This window comes from Hyaena hyaena, unplaced genomic scaffold, assembly GCF_003009895.1.
Source record: "Hyaena hyaena isolate Hyena2069 unplaced genomic scaffold, ASM300989v1 scaffold_673, whole genome shotgun sequence".
NCBI lineage: Eukaryota > Metazoa > Chordata > Mammalia > Carnivora > Hyaenidae > Hyaena > Hyaena hyaena.
The window spans coordinates 370021-376020 of record NW_024081308.1 but is presented as its reverse complement, the minus strand read 5'-3'; the positions used below and the strand labels follow the sequence as shown (position 1 = coordinate 376020).

General features: G+C 46.9%; 1 protein-coding gene across 1 annotated transcript in view; it reads left to right on the top strand.

The window, feature by feature from the left end:
* The first annotated feature begins 237 nt into the window (after positions 1-237).
* The window catches only part of MPPE1 (metallophosphoesterase 1), a 53092-nt gene continuing 47329 nt past the window's right edge, over positions 238-6000 (top strand). The window contains exon 1 of the mRNA XM_039217229.1: positions 238-952. The gene's annotated coding sequence lies outside the window, so the exon portion shown is untranslated. The remainder of the gene's footprint in view (positions 953-6000) is intronic.

Here is a 6000-nt window from a genome sequence, read left to right as displayed (position 1 = left end):
CGGGGGCTACTGGGAGCCGATCCCCAGGGTCTGGAGGAAGTCTCCCAGGGTCATCCTTCTGGGTGTCTGGCGACTGTCCTCCCTCCGGGGTGTGGAGGCGGTCCTCTCCCGGGGAGTCTGGGGACGGTCCCCTCGCTGGCCAGCCTGCCGCGTGGAGACCGGCGGGACCGGGCAGCGGCGGCCCCGCCCCGCGGTACTTTTAGTTTGGGGATCTCCAGGGGAGACGTTAAAAATAGCCCGGCTGACGTGTGAAGAGCGGCTTTGTAAGTCAAGTGATGAGTGCCCGGTCAAGTGCAAGCTTGAGTGGAGACTGAGCCAGGAGGAAAAAGGGGCCGTGGCCGCCCGCGGGGAGAAGCGTCAATGCCGCCGCCTGAAGTGGGGCAAAGGTCGCGCGTGGGACCCACCGCCTGCGGCGGCCCAGACGCTCAGGTTCTCGTGCCGGAAGCCGGCGGAGGCGTTTTCGTTTTCAAGATCATAGGGAAAACAGAATTTTTCATAAAAGGATTTTTTTCCCCCTTGAAGACGGTACACTTTTACCAGGGTCATCTTTCGGCCTTCCTTTTCCTAATAAACTCGAAACAGTGATCTCTTTCATATATTCATCTGTTACCTGGTGTCAAATGAGGCTGCTTCAACTCCTCGGCGTTTCGGTTAAGTTTGGAGCTGATTATTAGATAACAGATAACTGATTTATGGGCACCTGAGTTCAGTCCTGAGCGATGCCATGTCGGAGGTTTTGAGTTTATGGGCCTCAGGTTTATCACCTCTTTGGGAAGAGGAAACTAGCACCTTGGATGTAATACACGACACCAATTCGCGTTAAATCGTGAAATCCGTCGACGACTTTTCTAAGACTTCAGAGGAGGAAGGGATCCATGCAAAAAAAAAAAAAAAAAAGAATCAGGGGAACATTCCAAGAAGAGGCCCATCTTCACGTTTAGATGAGATTTCAGTAAGTACTCACTGGGTTACACCGAATGAAACCTCCTGGAACCTTCTGTTGCCTTTTATAACCGGAAAGCGGGGCGTTAACGCAAGGCTCTGCCCACACACGGGTATGCCCATCGCCCAGGTGAACGCATACGATGTCCGATGTCCCTAGCACCTCGGAAGCTCCCCTTGTGGACGTGCTCAGGGCTCCCCCAATTGTTACCCCTCTCTGTCCCCACCCCGAGGTAATCGCTGACCCAACATTAACGCCACGTGTCCATTTTGTTCGCTCTTGAACCTTAATGTATGCCCTCTGTGCCAGCTCTCAGGCTGCCGCCTCTAGGTTCCAGACCCAGCTCCCAGTTGGCCTCACGCTGGGGGCGAGACCGCCCCAACCCCATCCCTCCGTCCTTGTCCTTTGATCCGCCAGACTCCCCTCAAAACCAGCTGGAGAGAACCTGCAGCTCGCCAGAGAGGGGAGGGACTTGCTTCTTCCGGCTGGCTTCCTGTTGGCCCCCTTTCCTGCCAACGTCACCCTAGCAACCTGTTCCCCGCCCCCAATGCGCGCGATGGCAGCGCCTTCCTGTAGCGGTCATTGAGTCTAATTTTCGCAACACTTTGAGAACCAGTCTGAGCGCACCATTCCCAGCACCAGACAGTTGGAGCGGGGGTGGGGGGAAGCTGCCTCCAAGCTTCTGGATTTCAGAATTCCAACTTTTTTCTTTTTGTTCCCCAGCCCTAGGGGGTAGTAGCTATCTCCCTGATTCCTGCTGTTGCCTTTTAATCATCTAGTTAATATCTTTGTACTAGTTAACCGTTCTTTATGATACATCCTCTCTATTGGGATAGCTGGTGTGGTGTCTCTCTCCTTATTGCCTGCTGACTCTAGAATCTATTCTGGGTTAATTCTTTTGTGTCTGATTTCTTTCAGCATCATGGGAGTGAGACTTAGCTGTCTTAGTACAGGCTGCGATAGTTCATGAATTGTCGCTGCTGTTTATCTCTCCGTGGACACGCCACCTATGATATATCCAAATACCGTTGGCAGATTTTCAGTTTGGGTTATTATGTGATGCTGTTGTGAATATTTTTGTACATGAGTTTCAATGCCTAAGGTGTGTGCTTTTCGGTTGGTGAGTCCTAGAAGCAGAATTGCATGATAGGATATGCATATATTCAACTTTAGTAGATCAGGCACACGGTTTTCTAGAATGGTTGCACCAGTTACACATCCACCAGCAGCAGTGCAATGAGAGTTGCCATTTTGCCCATTGTATCCAGTTCTCTATATGTCAAACTTAAAAATTTTAGCTATTCGAGGGCGCCTCCGTGACTCAGTTAGTTAAGCTTTAGGCTCAGGTCATGATCTCACCGTTTCTGAGTTCAAGACCCACATTGGTGTCTGTGCTGACAGTGCGGAGCCTACTTGGGATTCTCTATCTCTCTCCGTCTCTCTCTACCCCTCCCCTCCTCATGTTGTCTCTATCTTTCTCAATTAATTAAATAAATAAACTTAAAAAGAATTTTTTAGTAAAAATTTTAGCTATTCTGGTGTATGTGCAGTGGCATCCTGGTATATACATCATCTGTATAACAAATTCCCCCCAAATTTGGGGGCTTAAGAAATTCATTATCTCACAGTTTTTCTTGGTCACCATTTCTTTGGGAGAGACTTAGCAGGGCAGTTCTGCTTAAGGTCTTTTACTCAGAGTTTGGCTAGAGGCCCCAGGTGCTCACCATGTTGACCTCCCTAAGGTTCCTTGAGCAGCCACCTGCATATTTCTTTTTTTTATGTTTATTTATTTTTGAGAGAGAGAGAGAGAGGCAGAGTGTGAGTTGGGGAGGGGCAGAGAGAGAGGGAGACAGAATCCAAAGCAGGCTCCAGACTCTGAGCTGTCAGCATAGAGCCTGATGTGAGACTCAAACTCACGAGTGTGAGATCATGACCTGAGCCAAAGTCGGATGCCCAACTGACTGGGCCATCCAGGTGCCCTCTTGAGCAGCCACCTAACATGGCAGCCCATGGTCCTGTCTGAGTGATCCAAGAGAGGGGGCGAGGGGGACATGACACACTTCCATCTGCTTTATTCTCTGTTGGAAACCAGTGTTTTATTCCTAGACTGCCCTCAAAGGAACTAGTCTCCATGTCTTGAAGGGAGAAGTAGCAAAGAGTTTGGGGACTTGCTTTAAAACCCTCACGCACACTATGGCTTTCATTTACAGATGGTTATTAACAAAATTGAGATTGTCCATTTGAGCATCCTCTTTGGTGAAGTGTCTGTTTGAATCTATTGCTCATGGTTTCTCTTGTGTTTTGAAAGTTGATTTGTAGGAGTTCTTTGTCTATTCTGGGCAAAAGCTCTTTGTTAGAAGTAGGTGTTGCCAATATCTACTCAGTCGTGGGAAATTTCTCTTTTATGCCTTTCAGTGTTTTTAGATATCTTGCTGTTCACATGCATTCTTTTATATTTTAAAATATCTTTAAAAAGTAAAGCTCTAGTGGCAGATGGACAGGGAAGCAGACACACAGAGTGAAAACAGCAGTGGATGTGGGGGAAGGAAGGCAGTAGGTGCTAGCAGCTATTCACTGGAAATTAGTCACTGACCTGAACATTTCAAACTCTTGTTTCTTTGGAAACATATGAGGGCAGACGTAAGAAGACTTAATTAATAAGTTTCTGTTTTCTATCCCAGATTTTGGAGATGACTCCAAAGATAACATATTATGTTCCCTGCCTTCCCAAAGAGGGTTACCTCAGCCCCAGGGATGCAAATGTTTTCAGTTCTACTGTTTGTTTGCTCGGAAAAAAAAATGCATAGCCCCAAGCTGAAAGTGTGAACAAGAACGCTGTATTTATTTGTAAGAAACTAGCGAAGCAGCAGAATTCCTACATTGGCTGATCTCAACAATCTCTAATCAGCGTCCCCTTTCTCGAGGTTTCCTTCAGAACTGATTTATCTTTAATTTGTTATGGGAAAGCCTTCTCCATTATAAGCCCTTCACCAATTAATTTGCAGATATCTTAATTTTTGGTACTTTGTTGTCCTGTGGCACTTAGTCTAAAACTCTGTCTTGAAAGAATTCTTAACTTTCCAGAGCCCAAAATGATATGAATGCAACAATATTTGTGAGGTCAATGAGTATTTTTAAACAGCTTAACATGAGAAATAAAAATAAAAGCCTCCGGATTTGTCTTCTTTACTTAGTGTCTCTTGGAATCCCTGCTGAACTATCTCTTTCCTAATCCAACCCCTTACCTGGTTAGGATCTACTGTTTGAAACATCACGTGAAGAGGAAGCTTATTTTCATACTGTTTGATTCTCTCGGAGAAGTCTCATCATAGTAGAGGGCAGCTTGCGCCATCTGCTGGAGATATTAATAGCCCTTGTATCCTGGCATCAGTCTGATTAGTTGCACAACCTGACCACTTAAAAAAACTTTTTTTTAATGTTTTATTTATTTTTGAGAGAGAGAGAGAGAGAGCATGAGCAGGGGAGGGTCAGAAAGAGAGGGAGTGACAGACTCTGAAACAGGCTCCAGGCTCTGAGCTGGCTGTCAGCACAGAGCCCGACACGGGGCTGGAACCGACGAACCGCGAAATCATGACCCGAGCCAAAGTCGGTCGCTTAACTGAGCCACCCAGGCGCCCCATAACCTGACCACTTTTAGTATTTCTAACTGATAATCATTTGCCTTAAGACCCTTTGTCTTTGAGATTATGTTTCAGAGAAAAACAAAATGTAACTTACCTTGAGACAACATAAATTTAATCCAAAATCTGTAGCGTTATCCCAGCCAATATCTGCTCCTACGCAAAGGAAGTTTTAAAGAGTGGCTCAGGTAGTAGGCATAGCTGGAAAATAGCCAATTTCTTTAGGGTGATCACAGTGACGCGCGCGCCCATGTTTGCGCATGCGCAGGGTCCCACCAAACTGATGTCCCTTCCTCCCTCTCCTCCTCCTTTCCTTCCTTTTTTCATCTTTTTGTTTCTCTTTTATCTCGTTCCCTCTTTCCTGCCTTTGACCCTGCCACTCTCATTCATGTTCTTCCTCCTTGTCCTCCGTCTTCTTTCCCCTTTCATCTCCCTTCCTCTCTTCATGAACAAAACAGTTTCTTGAGAATTCGATATGCATCCAGAACAAAAACTGTGAGCGAAATAGCTCCAGGTATATTCTTCTGTTGGCTAACTCCCCAAGATTCAGACTCCTGCAGAATTCTGTGCTGTGCACTGAGGAAGCACAAGTGTTTCTTGTGATTCTTGGGTGCTGGGCTCAGAATCAACCGTCGCTAGCCGGTCTGTTGTGGCCCCTGCTCCCTGAAGAGCCAGAAAGAGTGCAATCAGAGACCTGGGCCTGGAGGTTCAAAACGTGGCCCTCATGACTTGTCAGTGTCAATTGTTTCTTTGAGCACCATCTAGCCTGCAGCAATGTCGAGTCCCTGAACTCTCTACTGTCTGCTGGATTCCTGACCCCTCAAGCCTGCCCTTTCCCCTCACGCCTGCACTTCTCTCTGTCCCCCATCCTTGTCCTGGGAGCACCCCTACTCTATGATGATCTGGACCTCTGGCCTTCTCAGTCTGGTTTTCCCTGCTCCCACTCTTGGAGCCACACCCCACCCAAGGACCCGAGGACAGACTTCATTAGCTTTGTGCACCTCAAGGGAGAGCTTAACAATGAATTGACTCCCTGTGAATATCAGCCCGACTGCTTTCTTTGCTTGGTTATTCCAAGCTCAATCCGGCGGATCCAACTGTGAGTGCCTTAAATCCTTATTTTCTTCCTGATGAGATGGCAGTGTTTCCATATTGATGACTCTAGTAGGTTTTACTTGCAGGGGTTTAAGAAAATTACTTTGTCTAATCTGAATTGGAAACCCAGTGAACTAATTCCATAAGTCCTGGGTCTGTTTCTTTGTCAGGATGGATTAGAATGAGTCATCGGAGGTGATGAGTCTTAGGGTCACAAGTAAGACTGGCTGTGCTTACTCTGTGCTCTCAGAGCAGCCTAAAAGTTACATTACTTTTTCTTTTTACTGTTACTGAATGTAGGGGGAGTGTGATTGTGTCTAC